This window comes from Sander lucioperca, chromosome 8 (assembly GCF_008315115.2).
Source record: "Sander lucioperca isolate FBNREF2018 chromosome 8, SLUC_FBN_1.2, whole genome shotgun sequence".
NCBI lineage: Eukaryota > Metazoa > Chordata > Actinopteri > Perciformes > Percidae > Sander > Sander lucioperca.
In genome coordinates, this window is record NC_050180.1 from 7,226,321 (window position 1) to 7,247,509 (window position 21,189).

The 21,189-nt window shown below is 38.5% G+C and overlaps 1 long non-coding RNA gene across 1 annotated transcript; it reads left to right on the forward strand.

Annotated features, from left to right (window-relative positions):
• The first annotated feature begins 411 nt into the window (after window positions 1-411).
• On the forward strand, window positions 412-20,126 carry LOC116047616. The gene is made up of 3 exons (XR_004104426.1): window positions 412-495; window positions 6,167-6,171; window positions 20,114-20,126. It is a non-coding gene; the product is annotated as an uncharacterized LOC116047616 (long non-coding RNA).
• The last annotated feature ends 1,063 nt before the right edge of the window (window positions 20,127-21,189 follow it).

Below are 21,189 nucleotides of genomic sequence, written 5' to 3' on the forward strand. Positions count from 1 at the left end.
AGCCATTAAGCTGTGGTGTGTCAATCACTAGCAGTCCTTTTGTGTAAAGTGATGCAAGATCAGCGGCTTTAAAGGGGGCCCTATTTTACATGGGGCCCTTGGGCAGCCACACCCAAACACTCACGCTATCTCCGCTATAAATGTGGTTATGTTGTTGTAACTGTTTAATTATTGTTTGTACATAAAATGAACAAGTTATGACACATAACTTTTTGTGTTTAATAAACATAAAAATACACATTAAGCAACCTGATCATTCTATGTTAATATAATGTAGAATTATATGTTAAGAAAACACTAATTATTTTTGTTGCATGACTAAAAAAATTGTTAAACTGACATAAATTTCCTTTCAGATAACACTCATGTGACACATTTATTTTATGTTTAGTGTACTCAAAACTTCAGTGTTACCATGCTGTACTAAATTAAAAGTTTTGAGTGCAAGCCGTTTCCAAAAAAGTTTTAGGTTGAGTTAGCGAATTCGGATTTACAGTGTGTAATATTGTGATTATACAACGGTTACCAACAAAATAAGTGATCCATCTGTATTCATATTGTGGAGCAAATACAAAAAACAGGCAGGATTTCTAGTCCCTCCCTGTTTAGTAAACCAGCCAATTCACCGTGGGATTTATCAATCTGAATAAATCCTGCCTGCACATATAAACAGAAAACTGCTTTGCTAACTCCATCGTGTTGTAAGTAAGACATCTGCTGAAAAGTTATTGTATTCATTAGCATGATTGCCGTACTGTTTAGTTCACAAACATCCAAAACACCAAAGTACAAAGACATAGCGGACCAGACGCGAGCTTTTATTTTGAAAAGTCGAAGTTCGGGGACGGCACCAGCCGGGAGGGAATGAGACGGGAGCATAGACTGTATATTATTCAATATATTACGTTATTAATAATAATAATTATAATATTAATTTAATATACAGTCTATGGAGTTCTCCAGGCTGCAGCCATACCCGACTCTAATAAAAAGGCAGAGCGCTCTCTCCCCGTGGGGTCGAAAATCCAGCTCTTCCACTTAGCTGCTCCCTCTAGAGGTCTGGAGAACTTCCGTTGTGTAATCTGGATGCTGCGTTTTTTTGTTGCATTTGTTTTCTGGGTTTGTGTGCTTTTCTTTTTGCATCGTTTCATATTTGCAGCGCGTTTATCTATTTGGTTGTGTTGTGTGTATTTGCAGCGCGTTTATGTATTTGGTTGTGTTGTGTGTATTTGCAGTGCGTTTGCTGAATGCTGCACATGTGTTGTCAAATTAATGAAGTTGTTTTCTTAATTTGCTTGTTTTGTCTATTTGCGTGTGTTTTCTTAAGTTGCCGGGCGTCTGCCCCTGTCGGCCATCGTAGATTGATAGGTCAAACACACAGAAAATGTGTTTACGTAATGTACTTAAACTAAATCACGTACGTAACACCAACGCATTCTCACTCCCATCTCGTAAAATACGGACGCTTGGTCAGGTGCCTTTGTTGTTGTTATTGATGCTAAAAGTCTCCTTTAGCGTCATATAACGCGCTTTACCTAAACACACTTGGTCAGGACTATTGGCGTCCCTTTTGACGCAGTTAGGTGAAAGAAAAGCTTGTGGGTGGGCTTTCGTTTCCGTGACTCGCGGCAATAACGGGATGGTTAAAGACACACGCGGGACATGAACCCCGGTCTCCTGGGTGAAAGTCCTGTGTTTGACCCATCCACCACCCCAACCAACCTCCCTACACGGAATTCCCCCCTTACATACTACTCGCCAAACCCCCATGTAGATGCTGCTCTCCCCGGTACGTTAAACAAACCTGCTGAAGGGCGCTTTTTTCGTCGCTTCAGACGCTGACGGCCACCGTCCAAACGTCCATATATACGAGTTCGGAGTGAGAACGGGTTGACACATATACGTAACTTAAGTTGCATAACAGATGTTCTTATTTTAACACAAACCATCATTTCATTCTCTACTTAACCAAGTAGTTTTGATTCAATTCACAACGTTAACGGCGTTTAAAACGGCGGCCCTCATAAAAAGAAGTTTCCCTCAAAACGGAAGTGAGAATGCAGTTTCATCATTTTTTGGAGACAGTGTTGTGTTGTTCAGATAGGAAGGTAGGGGTAGATACTGGTTAACAGCATATAAAATATTGAAAAGAGGGATTGTAGATGTGCATGGAGAAGATGTGTGGTGAATAAATGTTGTAGGGAAGCAGCTGTGTGGAGTCTGTTTGCCCATAAAGGTATTTGAATCATTTATATTTGTGGCAGCAGTAATGATAGAAACAAACAATAGCACGGTCAGTAGAAAACAAATGATTGAAAAAATAAAATAGGAATGGATGAGGGGAGAAAGAAATTTCGATAAGTCACTATGTGACGTAATAATAATAATCTAATAATATTCTTAGCAATTCCAATAGTGTGTGTTTGTGTCTGTTTGTGTGAGCGTGTTTCAGCTTGTATGTCTGCCTCTAAAGAGTGTGTATGTGTTTTCTTGTGTTGAATAGAGTTTGTTGTTGCATTAGTTCAAGAGATTTAATAAGTATTAAATACTTTTTTATTAGGGCTGCAGGATATGAGGAAAAGATCTAAGCTAATCTATTTGGAGCCACCAGAAGAGGTGGTGTGATATATTTTTGTTATCAGTCAGGTGTGCCCAAGTCTCCTATGGTTTGCACAGTGACGGGGATAGAACAGTGATAGTTGAGAAGGTTTTTTTCTTCCAGAATTGTTGTTGTCTGATGGGCAGAGCCAGAGTGCACGGAAGTAGTAAGATTGTGCTTTGCTGCACCACATTTTGCTTTCAGTGTTCTGCTGTCTGAAATATTTCTTAGGAAAGTAACCATTAGAAGGACTCTGTGGCAATATTGTATGAACATGTTTCCTGAAAAGATGTTGCAATTGGTTGCACAACTGTCTTGATATTGCGTTTTGCTTTCAATTTTCTGTTGGCCATGGTCTCATTGCTGTGGAAAAATCTCTCAGTAAAGAAGTCAATCGAAAAATTCTGTTCTAATATGTAGTCTTTTATGCGCATATTTAATGAAAAAAAGATCTAGAGTGAGATTTAAAGAGTAAAAATAAAAATTGGATACATTAAAAGAAAATGTTCCTTCAGATGGCCTTTAGCTGTGCAAGCAGGACATCTAAAAATAGCTCATCTCCATGCTTTGGTAGAGTCAGGAGTTGAGCTTCTCTGGCTCGCATGAAGCACAGAGGTGATTGGATGATGAATATCAGGGTAAATCAGTACCACTGTCACAGCAACACTTGTAAGTAATCGCCACGGTCACTGAGAAGCGAGAAGGCCAAATCATTATTATTTTCTGTGGGGATTGTCGTCCTTTTCTCCAACCTGCTGGTTTAATTAAGTGAAGTATGTCGGCCACTTGGGGTTGTGATTTCTTTAGCTGATTAGAAACAAAGGAAAGGTATTATGAGGGACAGTTTGGTCTCTTAGCATGGACACAGGAAGAAAAGGAAAAGGCCAGTCCATGGTGTTTTTCAGTCAGGAAACATTTTCCTAATGCGTTTATGGTCTCAATCGCTAGTTTCAAGTCTTCTTCAGTACAGCACAATGTTCATTTAGTAAATTACTAGTGCAGCGCTCGTTTGGAGCGCGGCCTGTTTGGAATGGGGCCTGCTTGGTTCCCAGTATTTTTTTTCAGAACTTTATTGTGTAAATTGTCACAAACGTGACACAAAATGCAGTTATAAAACGCTTGGTTCCCAGTATTGCTTATTGGAACGTTGTCTGGTTGCGTGCCTGTTCGAAGCATTCTTGAGAACAACTCATCCGATGATCAATTTGCCTCTCATTCACCCATTCAAATAGGCGACACCAGTGAATGTATGCTATGCAAGGCATTGGCCCACTACATCAGGCGCCCGTAGGCTTGCTGATGCTCCTCAGTCAAAAGGGAAGGAGAGAGACTGTGGCGGCCCAAGAGAGAAAGACGTTGCTTTCTCCGGACAATACTGGCATCTCTCGTCTAAAGAAAATCGGTAGTTGCTTTTTTTAAACCTGCCACCGCTACTGTTAAAGCTTTAGTGCGTAACTTTTTTTATATTAATGAATGTCCGATACATTCAAGCCATTGCCAAATGAGTTGATACAAAGATAATTAAGACTGTCAGCTTCACAAAACACATTCTGTATTTCTCAGAATGGCTGTGGTTGTCACTCGGCGACTTTAGCGCACAGAAACTCGAGTGAAGATAATGACCTCTTCTGAAGAGTCCATGTTTTTTTAATCCTCCGTGTCCTCCTTGGCAACTAGCAACTGTGTGGAGGAGGGGTGGGGGCACGTGGGCAATTACAGAAGGCTTGTGTCATGTTGATACATCAACAGTGTTTTTGTCATTACTTAGAATTCCTCATGGGGGCGACAGAAACTACGCACTATAGCTTTAAGAGGATGTAGCTACTCCCCGCTGCTGTACTGTGCATGCGACACACACACACACACACACACACACACACACACACACACACACACACACACAGTCCTTGATTTATAGTAAGATGTTCCCATTTATTTTAAAATAGACAATAAAGCAGGGGATGCTTTAGGGGCTTGGCTACAAGCCGACTCGTCAATCATGGTAGAGCACTTTAAAATAGCCGTGAACTTGTGCGTTAACTTATTAGCATTAGTTTTGCAGATATTTAATCATAAACCAAAGTACTGCAAACACTTTGACCAAAGTTGCACCAGATATATTTTCTGAAATGATTCTAATCTCTATTGGTTGTTTTTAAATGTGCTTTGCAATAGATTGACTTAGCGTGACTAGATGAAAGGTCAAGGGGATCACCAAAGTTATTTCAACTTGTCTTGAGGGTTACATGAATGTGTGTAGGGTTCATTTCACAGGGAGCATGACTGTGTGTACCAAATGTTATGGCAATCCATATAGTGTCACTGGGCTCCCGGTGTATTTAGTTGTTTTTGAATTTGAATTTTTTGCAAGCATTCAAAATTTTGTTTCAATCTTGCAAAACCTTTTTTATTTGATTTCAAGCTTTCAAACATTAAGATTCAACCTTCCAAAGCTTTTTTTTCAGTTTGAAATATGACATTATATTCAATAGTTGTTGATATAAACCAAAAACAAATGTCAATCATGGTGGCACAATATCATAAAAAAAGACATCCCCAAAGTCATGTAGGATTTTTCATCTGTGGTCCGTGGTGTAGTCTACATGATATGCAGGTATACCCACTAAGAAAGCTCCAGGATTTCCATATACCCACTTAAAAATGCGCAATGACATTCAACAACATACATACATATCATTTTGATATATTTTGAATTGTCATCTGTATTTTTTTTTTCTTTGCATAGGCTAAATAAAGGTATTTCCACCGTAATTTGTTGCATAGAAGTGTGTCTGAATGACGCTCAAAATTGGGGGAGGACACCCAGACCCCCAACTATATGTCCCCCATCCTGGCCCATATATATAGGCCATACATATACAGTACAGTATACCCACTACAATACATTAGACTACATCACTGTCCATAGGTGTCTGTGGTCCGTAGGTGTCTGTAGAAAATACAGCAATCTATCCAATTGTTAGAAATGAATTCAGTCTGGGCAGACTGGCCGACATTTGCCGTCCCTACAACCATAGCGCGAGTGTGACTAAAAAAGAAATAAATAACTGTTGGAAAGTTGATGCATCCAACTTGAAGTGATTCAAATTCAGTTACTTCTCAAGTAATTACCACTGGAGACACTTGAGTTAGGACGGCATAATCTTATTTAGTGATTTAAAAAACACACTCCAACCTACTCTGATGTACAGAGCGGTCTCAACAAATCTAATGCGATTCTCTTCAACGCTCTTCCATTTGCCATACAGACGCGGCATAATCTAATGTTGCAATCACATCTTTAAAATCATGAGTTGTATTAAAAAAAAAATCATTGAAGCAAAAGCTAATCAATTATCTCTCACAAAGGGAGTTTTTGGTTGGCCATAGTATAATAAAATATGCTTGACTGAGAATGGACTATAAAGCAGAGGACCGTCCTCCTCAAATGTAATTTCCAAACGTTGCTTTCCCTATGATCTACCACCGTAGTGTGTCAACAGTGCAGGAGAGTGGGATGTGATTTTGCGGCCTTAATTTGATGAACATTGGCGTGATGCGAAGCAGGTGCAGTGCCTTTGAATCCTCAAGGGCCGCCTCGAAGAGGCCGACAGCTGTTTGGATAGATTGCAATCTGATAATATTAATCTGGTAATTTGATAAAACGGAACATTGTCTGGCCCAGGTTAGTCACTCACCCAGTTTAACGTCACTGTGTGTAGTGACCACATGTACAGATTACTCAGTAGTGTACGTGCTGGCAGTGAAAACAGTCAGGAAATGTGTGTGGATGTCTGTCTCTGAAATTTCTGCTGCCAACCTAATATTACGTGTCCATATACGCGTTGTTTTCACGGATGGGATCGCCCCGTTTCCCAGCATTGCACGCTAGTGGGCTTGCCACCAGTTTCTCCTGATGATGAAAACAGTCTCCACCCTCCAACAACCGTGATGGCTGCAGCTGATTGGACGAACATGTCACATGGGGCTGGCTGCTCTGTAAACATTTTAAGCGAGAAACAGGCTATGCAGTTGCTGAATCTGTCTTTATTTCAGAACGACAAATGTCAGTTTTAAATATTTTCGTCAGCTTTTGAGAGGCGCCGAGCCGGCTGCTCCTTATTTGCATAAAGTTCAACTTCACGCAATGGACATAGGCCGATTTATGCTTCTGCGTTAAATAGACACAGTGGGTACATAGGCTACGTAGGTACGTCGAGATTCCGACCCTACACCCTAGCGTTGTGTGCACCTCTCAAAAAAATGTAACTACACGTCGCGGCGACGTACGTCGCTCGGCCGTGGCTTGGTAGCGTTGCATTCCCCCCCACGAGTCATTTCCAGGTTCTCCTTCTTCATAAACAACATGAAATCGAGGAGAGGGTTAACTTTTCCTGCTACAGATTTCCCACCGTGGTCAGAAAGCACTACGCCTCTGGAGTCGGTACTTGCTCTTAAGCTAATCGCCATCACCCTCTCACTCGCAAGTATAAACTTCAGGCTTACGTAGGCTACAGTGAAAGGTCTGTGTGGTGCCTCCGCAGAACCATAAATCACCCTTAATACAATGGGATTTTATTTGAGGTGCTTAGATCATTGGAAATGACGTGAAAAACTCAACAGTTGAGTCAACAGTAGTTCTGAGGTCTTACTGAAGAAATAGTCCCTATGAATACTGCTCACAGTGAGGTGTGTGATTATCCAGGGCATTATTTCTGGATCTGACACATCTGAGTACAGCTTGATTGATGAAAGTTAAGCTGAGTCTGAGATGTGTCCTATGGGATGAATATAATGTCATATTTCAAACTGGGGGAAAAAAAAGCTTTGGAAGGTTGAGTCTTAGTGTTTGAAAGCTTTTGAAAACAAAATTTTGAATGCTTGCATATGTGTTTTGATAGGCTGAATAAAAAAAATTCTAATCTCATTATTTTATTATTATTTTGTATTTAAGTTTTCCTTCTGGAAAAACAACTAAATACACCGGGAGCCCAGTGACACATTTGAAACTCTAATAAAGGGGTTTGAGAAAAACTGTAAAACGAGAGCTGCAGTGACCAACTTCCCTGCTCACGCAGAATTTGGCAGTCTCATACTTTGTCACCTCACTTCCTCGTTTGTTTTTGTGATAATTACTACAGCCATGAGAGGTCGCCGCCCAACAAGAAACGTAATTGTCAGTCTTTTTGAGCTGCTTACATTGTCATGGAAATATTTCTGTTTATACGGTACCGCTGACGGCGACTACATCATATCCGTTTCCAGCAAAACAGAGCGAAAGCAGCGAAAGCAGCGAAAGCAGCGAAAGCAGCGAAAGCAGCGAAAGCAGCGAAAGCAGCGAAAGCAGCGAAAAGCAGCGAAAGCAGCGAAAAGCAGCGAAAGCCGAAAATCCAAGTTATGTTCTTCTTTACAAATGAAATAAATGTCAGACTGACTGGCTGACATGTGATGTATGGAGCAACTAGGTGTTAAGTGTCTTGCTCAGGGACATCTTGGTTGATGTATCGCAGTGGAAATCAAACCCGGATCTCCCGCACCAAAGGCATGTGTCATATCCACTACGCCATCACCACCCAGCCCTAGAGTCTGCATTAGAAGGAACAGAATGCTTCTCGGTGCTGCAGCTCTTCACTTTGCTTTACTCTGATTACTCAGTCAAATAGCCTCCCAGCTGGATGTTTTGCATAAGTACACTTCCACAGGGATAGGGTTGTTACTGGAGATACTGTAGGTCCTGTGACTTGTTTATACAAATCAAATGCATCCTCAGTCTGAGTCACATCAAAGGACAACAGTACCATGCTAAATGGCAAGCATATCAATGACCTATTTGGTTTGTCTCATGTAACCAAGATGACGTTCTGATTTAGATACTACAACATCTAAGACAGGAGAGAATCTATTTAGCCCAGGGGTGTCAAACTCATTTTCACTAAGGGTCACACTGGAAATTGAGAATCACATCAAGGGCCAGACATGTATAGTTTATTGAAATGCTTTCATTTAATCGAAGAAGTAAAAATATTTTTGACTGCGTTATTGCATGTCTCATATAGTCTTCTTGCATATTATTTGGTGGCCATATCAAATTGATGCTTTCCGTGGCTCAGTGGTTAGAGCAGGCGCGCATATCCTGAGAGGTTTATGCCTCGACGCAGAAGTCCAGGGTTTGAATCCGACCTGTGATGATTTCCCTCCATGTCTTCCCCCTCTCTCTCTGCTTTCTCACCTAGCTGTCCTATCAAATAAAGGCGGAAAAGCCCAAAAATAATCTAAAAAATTAAATTGATGCTTTCTGATTACATTTTTAAAAGAAGGCTATCCCACTCATAACAACCTGCTTCACAGGCCTGAAAATGCAAACTCTCTGGTTCTGTGGGAATTTCTGAGTTGCAAAGTCACCAAATCTGCCAAATTCTGTTTTTTGAGTTTTGCGTAATTACAGCTTGAAAAACAGTTTCCAATCTTTGTAGTCACATCTAGGCGGACCAAAATTTTACGTGGGCCTGATCAAAATTTGCAAGTGGCTGGATTTTGCCCCCTGGACTTGAGTTGGACACGTGATAGACCTATTACAGACTCGTAGGCTGCCGACGCTGATCTGCGATACAAGCACTTTGCGCTGGCTGTGCCAAAGTTTTCCTATGGGTAGAGCAGTGGAGACACCTCGGAGAAAGCGCTACCCTTGGTGTCGCCCAGTGCTCAGAATTACCGTTGAGCGCTGCACTCAAAGTTCAAATTATTTAAACTTCGGCCTTGTTGCCGCTGACCTTTCAAGGAGCAACCAATGCCAGAAGCAAAGATGACATTTATACCTGCGCTTTGCCTCTGTGCTCTGCGCCCTACCTAAAGGTTTTACCTCTTATGTGTAAGCGGCTTTATAGATCCTTACATCCTTTGAACATCACATTGCCAACTACACTGCTAATAATAGGTTTAAACATTCCACATGAATGCATGGTACATGCGTGCAGCAACGGGTTGCTATGGTGCTGAAAAGACCATGTTATATGGTCAATAACTGTGACATCTCATTTATATTCAGCTCATTTATGTGCAGAATTGGAACAAGACAATGAAGGGTAATATTATTACAACAATACAATTTATTTTTCTTATAATTTCAGGCGACAACAAAATCTAAATCTATTAAAACTGAAGGGAACTCTGTGGGCTCATGCGATTTATAACATTCAGAAACTAGATTGGGCTTCCAATAGATGAATCAACAAAACTGGAAAACACTTTGAAATATGATATATAAAAGTCTATATTGCAATGAGGTCTCAATTAGAAGCTTCCAAAGTACACGTCCTTAGGCTACTTGTTCCAAGGTTGTTGCCGGGTTCCAACCATGCATATTATTAAGACCAGCTATATGAAGACTGCCAAATAATTTATTTCTCATTACTGGAAGGTATCATTCAGACAAGGTGAAAGAGAATGGGGCACGAATGCAAGTCTTCAATGTATCCTCTGTGTATTGCAATACAGGCTTATTGCTAAGGTAAAGGTGTTCTTCCACAGTGAAGGCCGTAGTACTAAAGTTAATAAACCAAGTTCTCCAGACATGGACGTATGTCTGAGACGTACAAACAGTCCAAGCTAAAACTATCCACAAATTGCCCTGGGGTGAACAAAAATACATAATTGAGGAAAGAGCTACATTCTTGTATCATTGATGAGATGATGCAATATCATCCCAAGAATAATACGTAAGAGCGCCTTGAGCTACCCTGAATCTGGGTAAGGTGTAATCTTATGTCAGCCCAAATTGTGTCTGTCAAACGGAGAGTCTTTTTTACATCCCTTGAATGCTATAGGGAAAGCATATGGTCAATAAGTTGATTAATTATATATTAAAACATTGATGCAAATTAAATAATTTTCTTACTCAATTGACAGTCTCAATCCTCTCCACTCTAGTTAATAAGATTCTATCCAAATGTATTGATTGCCTCTAGTAATGAGTGCAGTGATGATCCAAGAAGACATTAAAAGTCTTGAAAAACACTGTCTTACTATGTTACAAGTGATAGGAGGAACTAGAACTAGAAGAAAAGATTTATGTTGCAGAAGTTACTTTCTGAGGTCAAAACTAAATATGTTTTTTTTTTTTTTTTAACAATAACTTTGGATGTTGCTCATATTGTCATTAATGTTTGTTGTTACAGAATAGAAACCAAATTTTAAGTATAATGCTGAAGATTTACATGTGGAGTCCGACATTCTCGTGCTCTGTATTTAATATATACAAAATGACAGTGGTTTCAGTCTTCTCATCTCACACTTGGCAAGGAAGTGACTGAGTGTATTTCTTAGGCTCGTTCGAGATGAACTGCGCCTCGCCTGTAAAGTGGACGAGAGCAGGTGGCAGCAGCTGGAGGCGGGGACAAAAAGCTCAAGTGGGACAGTTTCCAGCCGTTTCCAGCAGCCTTCAGGCTAAACAGGAAGTCCCAAACACTCATGCCCTGTTAGGTCAGATTCTCGAATAAATAATAATGTTATCAGACCCATATATCAGCTTGTACACAGTCTCCAGTTGTTTTTATTATGACAAAGTAGCTGTCAAAATGCTCTGCAGGCGATCTGTTGCTGATGTTAATAAACAACAGACTATAGATGATCCGTAATCTGAACGGATTTAGTCTTTCTGACTTCTAAATGTAACTATCAGCCATACAACATGTGTTCTGTACAGAATAAGCCTTTAAATCAGACAAATAGCAATTAAAATACCTGCAATTCAAAGACCATAAAAGGTTTATATAAAACATCATGTTGAGTCGATTCTGAACCAATCAACTGAGAGCCAGGCGTTTCCCATGAAAAGCAACTGTGCTGCCTGCGTCTCAAACCTGCGGCCGCCTTGGTCTCGTAAGGTTATCGTTGCCCACGTGTGCATGACGTCAGAGCAAGTCAGGATCAAGTCGGACACAAAGCTAACCGGCATGCATTTGGCGGTCGATTCTGCGCAGGCCTGGCTCACCTCGAACGAGCCAAATGTTTCAGTAGCCTAACCGTAACACCTTTACATTGCACGGCAGCTGGAAGTCTCGCAATATCACGTGATCGCGCGAACACAAGATCACACAAAAATCTTTTCGAGTAGGCTAATGCCTTTGTTTTCCGAGCCACCGTGGTTCAGGTCAATCAGCATTCTGTAAGGAGCTACTGGCAGCTACGGGCCAAGAGGCGACTGTTGGTTTAAAACAACAATGGCAGCTCCTAAAAGTTTAGTGTAGATGCTGCAACAGCATCTGTTATATCAGAACTGGAAAGTTTTTCTTCATTAAAAGAAGAGCAAAAAACGGCACTGAAGGCTTTCCTTGATGTAAAAGTTGATGTAAAATGTTTTCGCTCTTCTGCCGACTGGCTTTGGCAAGACTTTGACAGACAGATGGTTCATCAAATCCTGCCAAGCATTTTTTTTAAAGCGTTTTTCAGTTTCTTTCCAATGACCGCTTCCCAAACGGTTTCCAATTACGGCGCGCCAGGTTAGTAACACCTGGAGCATGTGAAAAGACTTAATGTGATAAATGCGCTGTAGTATCAGTGCATTGGAACAAAAATGTTGCCAGCAAACATAGTGAATTTCTTATTTCTCCATAGAAAATGTGCCAATGTAAATTCCAATTACAAACATAATTTGTATGAGAAAGGGATGCTGTGGTGCAGTGATTGATGCTTCATTCACTACACCTTGTACTTTGATCTCCCCACATGTCTGCTGGCCTGGCAGGCACCAAAGCTCTGGATGTCCCCATTTTAAAAAAATCCATTAACTAAACATCACTCCGAAGCAGGTTACCTCCTTTATTGGCTACACTGAAAATCTGATTTACTACACTGCACTGCTTGTCCGTTTCTGACATCATGTTATTGAAAGTCGGGTATTGATTTAAGTCCAACGCCCTCTAAAATCTGGAGTCATGTATGGATAACATTTACACGTACTTAATAGCCTTCCATTAATCTCTGCAGGGAGAAAGTGACTGTATTAAAGTGCAATTTTTCTTTTTCGGTGGAAATTGCAAAGCCTGCCCTAAAAGCACGCTCCGAGTATACAAATCAATACCCTTCATGCAACTGGAGACACATATACACTATTCGAAAGTCATTAATATCCACAAATAATAGTCAATTCTCGTCATGTCTGGTGTAATCAGGTCAGATTAAGGAACCATCTTGTCTATAAACTAAAACCCGCAAAGAGGGAATGATGGTGAGTGAGGCTGTCTGCCTGAGCCTGATCTGGAACCAAAGCACTGCTGGCCACTGTGCCGGCAGAGCTGGTGATATATGGTGGGGTGTAAATTAAACACATTCTCTTACCAGCACCTCGTGATCCATTGGGAAAGCAATGTGCTTTTTCCTCTAAATGAGATTAATGAAAACGTTGCAGAAACTCCCAGTCCAGGGCTCGCTTACAAGTGACCTGATAAGTGTGGTGTCAGAAGATCTTATTAAAAGAGCAGATGACTAACTACTCAGTGCTCTACAGAGAGCTTTTGGGATTCTCCAAATGGAGCCACAGCGTATTTAGGACTAAATGAGGACATTGGTTACCCTTATTTCTTGTGATGAGTTTTATGTTTCTGTTAATGTGTATTGTTCATGTATATAGATATTGATATTATATAGATATTGATATTGAATCTGAGGCTATTGTATCACCCCTGCTCCAAAGAGCACCTTGTTTTTTCAACCACTACCAAAAATAAGTGCCTCTTTTTCTCTGTCTGCTCAGTGCTTTGTTCTTTGCAAAATTACAAAAACTGCTTTAAATATGACTGCTGATATAATTCCTAATGGAGGTATCTCTCAATATGACGCAAATTTGATTATGCACATTATGCATATAGACTGCAAACTGTGTACTGCTACTGTCAAGTAAAAAGATACAGGGGCATTATGGGCAATGCTTATTAATGTAATATGAGATAAGAAGTGGGAACCAGCATTAGCTTTATTTGATAGCACTTACACTCCTAAATTGAAAAAAAGAAAAAAGCCTAAGAAATACATTTAGCAACCTGAACCGTGAAAATAAGTTCAAATGCCAAGTTTCCCTTTCTGAAGCTGCTCTAGATACTTTTTTAAATTTTTAAGCTAGTTTAATTCATTTTCTGAACAAAGGTTACTAAAATGGTAGCAGTGTAGATGTCTGAAATGATTCAGCCCATCCATATCCATGAAGTAAAGAGATTTCAGCATGAGGCCAGTTATTGCTTTGCTCAAGGACGCTTAGATGCAGCAAAGACACATTCAGGGATTCAAACTGTGACCTTCCTTGGCAGTCTTTCTGCCACCTGCTACCATGCCCTCCAAATGGCCCACAGTGTCCAAATCTATAATAATTGAGAGTTTTAGCTTGGTGAACTGCAGGAGGGGTTACAGCCAAGGGGGTAAGCGATCGGAAGCATCCGGAAAGCGTACCTCCTATGGGGAAATTCTAAGGCTAACAAGCCATCACCTTCTGCTAGCATTCCATTGACTGCCATTCATTTTGACATCCCTTTGACAGCAAATAACTTTACATCTGAAGCATTTAAAGACTATATTTGTCCATTGTTTATTTCTAAAGAAACACGACAATGTATAAAAGGCTCCATTACCTTGTATCTCACGTTATGGCCCCGTGGCAGCCGTTTTTGTAAAAATAGGCTCACGATTGTGTCATAACCACACGACTTTCTGTCGCACAGTAGAAAATTTACTGTATAGTCAGGAGAAGCTCGCAGGCAATCGGGGGGACATGGAGGCAGGGAGAAGCCCATAGAGTCCATAAAAGCATCGGAACCAAATATTTCAGCAACGTCTTGATGGATTGGAAATACTTCGGTATGTGGCAAATGAATTCATATGAAGTAACATTTATACACAAACAGATTTCTCTTGGCACAGCTACCAGAAGACTTACAACTTGCAGGTTGCTCATCTCACATCTACGTCATCAAGCTCAGTTTGAGGCTGCGCAGCAGTTGTGCAGTACACTCAGCCATCACCGGAAACGTGCTAATTCACTCCCACTGGTCTCCGTTGAAGTCTATGGCGTTGCTGTGTCCATTTCTTTTACTGTCTATGGTTACAGCTAAGAATGAGTCAGAATAACCCAAACTGTCGTGAATGGTATTGACATGTAAGGCCAGAAGGTTTGTCCTACATAAAGATAATTTATGTGGAAATTTGCGTTAAAAAAAGGTTTTTCAAGCGCAAACCTCAAGGAAGCCAATAACTACCACCATTGCATTTTTGTCTGTTATGCTCCATTGCATAGTGGCATATTCTATTTATTCTATTCTATTTTCTATTTTATTTATTCTATTCTAAATATTCTATTTATATTTGTTTAATGCTCTTTTGCTCCACTCCATCTGCACAAACTGTATATAGACTCTGTACTACTTGATTCAATATTAGACCTGTATTTTTGGTAGATTCTTTACTGTATTTTGTTTGTTTATATTTTGCGTATTTAATGTGTAACTTAATGTTGTCTCGCACGTTTATGCTTTGTCTTGGCCAGGTCGTAGTTGCAAATGAGAATTTGTTCTCAATCGGCCTACCTGGTTAAATAAAGGTTAAATAAAAAAAATACCACAAAGCTTTGCCTAATTAGTCTTGGATCCGCATTAAAACTATTGTTACTATTTAGTTAAAACTGCAACAGTCAGTGTTTTATATGAACAATTGATCAAATGGCTAGTTGTAACGTGAAAGGGGTCACTTGTAATAACAAACGCACAGAGAATCGTCCGCTAACTATGGAGACTTTCAGCGTCTTTCAGCTCATTGTTTTGGTTTTCCAGCCTACAAATGTACTGCTCTCATCAACCTTGTTTTAAGGCGCAGCAGCAGTTACTGTTAAATCCACTGTGCCCTACATTTTTGTCCGCAATAGCCAAGAAAGTCTTGATGTTTCCATCCCAATATCAGGGGTGTCGGACTCTTTTTCAATAACATTTATTTTGTTTAAGAAATGAACTTGTTTTTGTTTAATATGCAGTTCAGAGTTATGCATTATATTATATTATTTATATGGTACTTTTGAACCCCTGAACATAGCTTGACACTGTCTGACAGTATCATTTCTATTCTATTTTATATGACGTTTTAGAGGAATATTAAATTCAGCCTGATGTTTTTTGATATTTTTTGAAATGTTCCACTAGAAGTGAAAATACAATTATGTGGCTTTGATTTGGATCCTGGTCCACCGGTGGGTCTGTGACGCTGTAGGAACTACTTTAAGTTTAAAAGTTGTCTTTGGGTTCTTGACAGTTTGAAAGTTTTTTTCAACACCATTGTTATTGAAAACATTGTACCACGATAATAAATCGTGCATATCAAAGTACTTTTGTTTTCCCATAGAAAACAATTGAGTTAGATGCAATTAAAATACCATATAGGCCTGATGCATTGGTTTAACCCTTGATTTAATAGAAATGAAGGAAAACACAAGTCTTGTTAAAGTAGAAATGATCAGTAAAGAGTACAGAATGGATTGTAAAATGTAAATTGAGCTTCTTCAGTCACATTGAAGACCCGTACCATTTGAGCCCACTAAACTCAAGGTCTTCGGAACAAGAAAGAATGACATCCGCCTTCTTTCTCTTAGTCATAAGAATCGTCAGGGTCTTAATTAAAATGTTAATGATATTTTAAAGAACAGATGGTGCAAAGGACTTTAGGTTGGGAGCAAGTTGCTGCCCTCACTCATGGAGTTTTTCTGGGTCTTGCTGACGACATAGAATATGATGGATTATGAGAGCAACAGATGGATTTTTGGGGCATTTGCAATTAGGAGTTTCCTCCTGTGACAAAACATTCTCACTCACAACTCTTCACATACGACAGCTTGGTCAGGAACCCCCGGCGTCACGTTTTTAACGCTATTTATTTTTATTTCATTCAGCACAAAGGGTATGGTTAGGTTTAGGCAACAAAACTACTTGGTTAGGTTTAGGAAAATATTGTGGTTTTGGTTAAAAATAAGTGTTTGTTACATAACTTATGTATGTGACATTAGTTTAGTACCTTATGTAGGTATGTTCGTAAGTTAAAATAAGTCAATGTTGACTTTTGGTTTCACACGGGACCCAAACAGTGGTCTCCTGGGGGGAAAGTCCCGTGTGTTTGACTCATCCATCCACCCTGACCTCCTCCATAAGCGGACTTTGGCGCTGTTTATACTACGTCATCTCACAGCACTGCTTATACAGACACTAAAGAAGTAATTACTGTAAAAATGTTGAGCATAAATAATATCAAAAATAAGATACGATTGAAATCTTTGTCATGACCACAATATTTCCCTAACCGTAACCATACTGAAGTTGCCATGCACATGCCGTTGAAAGAATTTGGACACAATTCTAAAAAGAGAGGAAAACCATGGTTAACAGAGGGTTTGAAAAAAAGCTTATAAAAAGAAAAATAGACTATATAGGCAATGTATTGAACATCGAAATAAGCAAAAGGAGGACAAGTACAAAAAGTATAAAAACATACTGACATGAAATTGCAAAAAAAAAAAAAATAATTATTATGATCAGTAGTTGCAAAATTACAAAAATAATATAAAGGCCACCTGGAGTGTGATTTAATGAGGTGATTCAAAAATGTAGTAAAAAGGATTTTCCAACATACATTGAAAACAATTGTACATTGATTGAGAATATCAAGGAAATTGTAAATGAGTTCAATGATTTAGGAGATAACAATTTGAATTTTGCATTTTGCTTTTAACACCAGTAACTCAATGTTTCTTGGGAGTTTGTGAGATTTTATTAAAAGTGGTCAGAAAGTTTAAGAATAAAAAGTCTTTGGATGGTAATGATATCAATATGTCACTTATAAAATAAGTAATTGACTATGTTCTCAAACCATTTAATTATATATGTAACAAATATTTTGAAACTGGTACTTTTCCTGATAAAATGGAAATGACTAAAGTGGTTCCAATTTAAAAAAAAAATAAATAAATAAATTGTGACAGGCATACTGTTGCAAATTATAGACCTGTGACTTTACTACCTCAATTTTCTAAAATACTTGAAAAATTATTTGTAATCTGACTTGATGACTTTGTCGAGAAATATGAGTTACAGAATGATCACCAATATGGGTTTAGGAGCAATAGATCAACATATTTAGCAGTGATGGAATTTATTGAAAACATAGCAGGAGCAGTAGATAAGAAACAGCACTCTGATGGTGTGTTGATTGATTAACGTAAAGCTTTCGATACAATCGATCATTCTTTATTTCTTCAGAAATGCGAACATTACGGTTCGCAAAACATTGGATAAGAAGTTATTTAAATGACAGGTTCCAGTATCTAAAAATTAATAATACTGAACCCGATCTAAGACGAGTAACCTGTGGTGTTCCACAAGGGTCGGTAGTTGGAAGTTATTTCTACTTTATTTAAATATTTGTACGGTATCTAAAATCTTGAAATTCAGTTCGCAGATGATACAAATGTATTTTGTTCAGGGGAGGATATGAAACAATTATTAAATACAATGATTTGATGTAAATCAGTTATCTCTAAATGAAAATAAAACTAAATTCATGGTGTTTGGTGGTATCCAGGACAATTGTGATATAAAAAATTAACTTAAATAGAGTAGAAATTAAAAGAGTATATGAAACAAAAATGTTGGGAGTGATTATAGATTATAAGCTATGTTTGAAGTCACATTATCTAAATATATTGCTGTTCTTTATAAAGTAAAAGGTTTTGTTGAGTAAGAGATGTCTGCATATATTGTATTGTTCACTTGTAATGCCACATTTGTCATACTGTGCAGAAATATGGGGAAATGTATATAAAACAAATATAGATGCTATAATTAAACTTCAGAAGAGAGCAATTAGAACAATACATAAAGCTGGTTATTATGAATCAACAAATCCATTTTTTATAAGTTCCAGCATCTTAAAATTTCCGGATCTTGTATAATTAAAAACATTGGAACTACTTTTTCGCATTATGAACAATGACCTTCCTGTCTGTATTCTTTTTTCTTTTCTTTAATTAAGAGAAGGTAATCATAATTTAAAGCGGTTCTCCATCTTTGAAACTGGTAAAGTGAGGACTAATGTAAAATATAGATGCGTTTCGGTTTTGGGGGTTAAATTATGGGACAAACTTAATGACGAGTTGAAAATGCGTACGTCTTTAAATTTCAAGAAAGCTTTAAAATCTAAATTATTTAATGGTAATGAAGTAATTTGAATAAAATGTTAATTGTAAAATGTACTACTAGGATTGTACTCAGGTATTTGGTTTCATTTAGTTTTGTTGGATTTCAGGAGTGATTCTATGTTGATTATGGGATAGGATAGGCAAAAATAAGCCTTGGCTTCAGCCTATTCCTTTTTTCGCTTAGCTACGGTGGCAAATTGTGGGAAATAATTGTTTCTTTAATGTATGTTAACCGAAATAAAATTATTTGTTGTCGTCGTCCTCATCACAGTAGAAAGCAAGCGTGTTAAAGACATTGGGGGAAAAAAAATTTTAAAATCCAGGATTTTGCTGAATGGTCCAACATGGACATTCTTGTCTGGTGATAGAGTTGGCTGAAGAAGGAACTAAAGGGTTTTCCTGGGGAGAGGGACAGCTACTAGTCATAGACTGCTGCAGCCGCAACCAGGAAAACCGATAAGAGCAGGAAGATGGCTAACTGAATGAATGGATGGATGGATGGTCAAACTTTGACTTTGAATGTTTGTCTCCATTTGCATCATACATTTGGATGTACAGATAACATCATTAGAAGACTGAACTGACAACTTTTGTTGAGTCCCTGCTTGTAAGTTTGAGTGTAAATAGCCATCAGAGACATGCCAGATGCCAGGCTTTATCTCAGCTCATTACATCCGGCATGCAAGACTACTCTGCTACTGCTGCTTAGATGTCATGGAAAATGAAAAAAAAACTAAAGTTTGTAAGTAAAGAAGTTTAATCAAGATTATATGTAATTCATTTATTAGCCCACAAGTTTGTATGCATTTTTTAATGATAATAAAACGGAGGATATGTTTTTAATTATTGTAGCTGATATAAATTACTTTAAATGTACTTAATAGTAAAGAGGGTATTTTTTTAATCACTTTTTTATTTCAAAACGGGAGAGACCCAACATCTTTGGCACAAGTAATTATACAAAAGTAATGAAAAAAGTCATCCCCTCTTATTGTCTACTATCACTATTCAATACTTTTTTTTAAAAAAGAATCTAAAAGAGATGGTCCAACTAAAACACTGTTGTGATGGTGAATATTTGTAATTTTGTAATTTATTTATTTTATTAGGACAATGAACAATAATCAACATTTCTGTAAATGACCAGTGTTAGCCAGACAGCTCATTTTCAACTGGTGAACGCTGGCTTTCTTCAGAAAATATTAGTGTAGTATTAGTATGTGGAGCCAAAAAACTAAATGTGAGGAGACTAAAAATCTCTAGGAAAAGAATTTTTATTTACAAAAGCTGGTAAGAAGTAAAACAAACATACAGTTATTTCTGAAACAGATAGAAAACTGACATGATTATCACAAACAGAATTACTGGAGCCCTTTCATTTCCATCACAGAAATACACCGCTCACAGATAATTTCTTCTACAGATGAAGAGACATTGAACAAATACAAGTTCTTGAAGACATCCAAACACTTTGACATGGGCTTACAAAATAACAACACAGATGGCATGTACATTCCTTTAGATTGTAAAAGTTATGTAGGCCTACACATTGGCCAGCACAAACATTGTTAAAATGACAGATCAAAACTGCACAGACTTCTGTAACAAAAAGATCTACGGTAGTATGCAAAAAGACTACTTTGTCCGATGCAATATAGTACATAATACAGTATGCAACATTAAAAACAAGTCTCTACCTAGAGTCTGTCAATTGTTAGTAACAAATATTTGTCGTTTGTGGTTATTTTAACCTGTTTAACAATTAGATGAGTGGGAATCACCATATGAGGACAGGTACAATAAGTTGTCCATCACAGAAAAGCATGTAACTTTTCAACAAAACTTTTCTGTTCTTGTCCTTTTTTGGAAAGATCCACCCATCTATGCTTTATTATCTGCATGACTCTGGTCCCCAGTCAAGCACTACACAGACGCTAGCTAGGCGTTAGTTGTAGCTGACTCTGAGTTCTGCAATGGTGAGGGTGGACAGGGAGAGGACTTGACACTCAGTTGTCCAACTTTTTAGTGCACAGTGCACAGTGCTATGGTGTAGGAGTCCCAGAGAATAGGCACTTGGACACAATCAACCTCTGACCAACAAAGTAACCATAAAATATGCCTGTGTCCAAACAAACCGTGTTATGCTACAATCGATTATTATGTTATGGCATTTTAATTGAGCTATATGTGGTTTGCTGCTGTGGTTCACAAATAACAGAATTGATGTGGTGTTTGATCCTTCTGAACGTTTACATTCAACATAAATACATTCATGGACAGTAATTCTGGACCCCCAAAATTGCTCTGAAAATGACTAGTACAAAGCTGCATTAATCAGTACTTTTTATATTGAAGTTCTTTTGTGATTTTGACT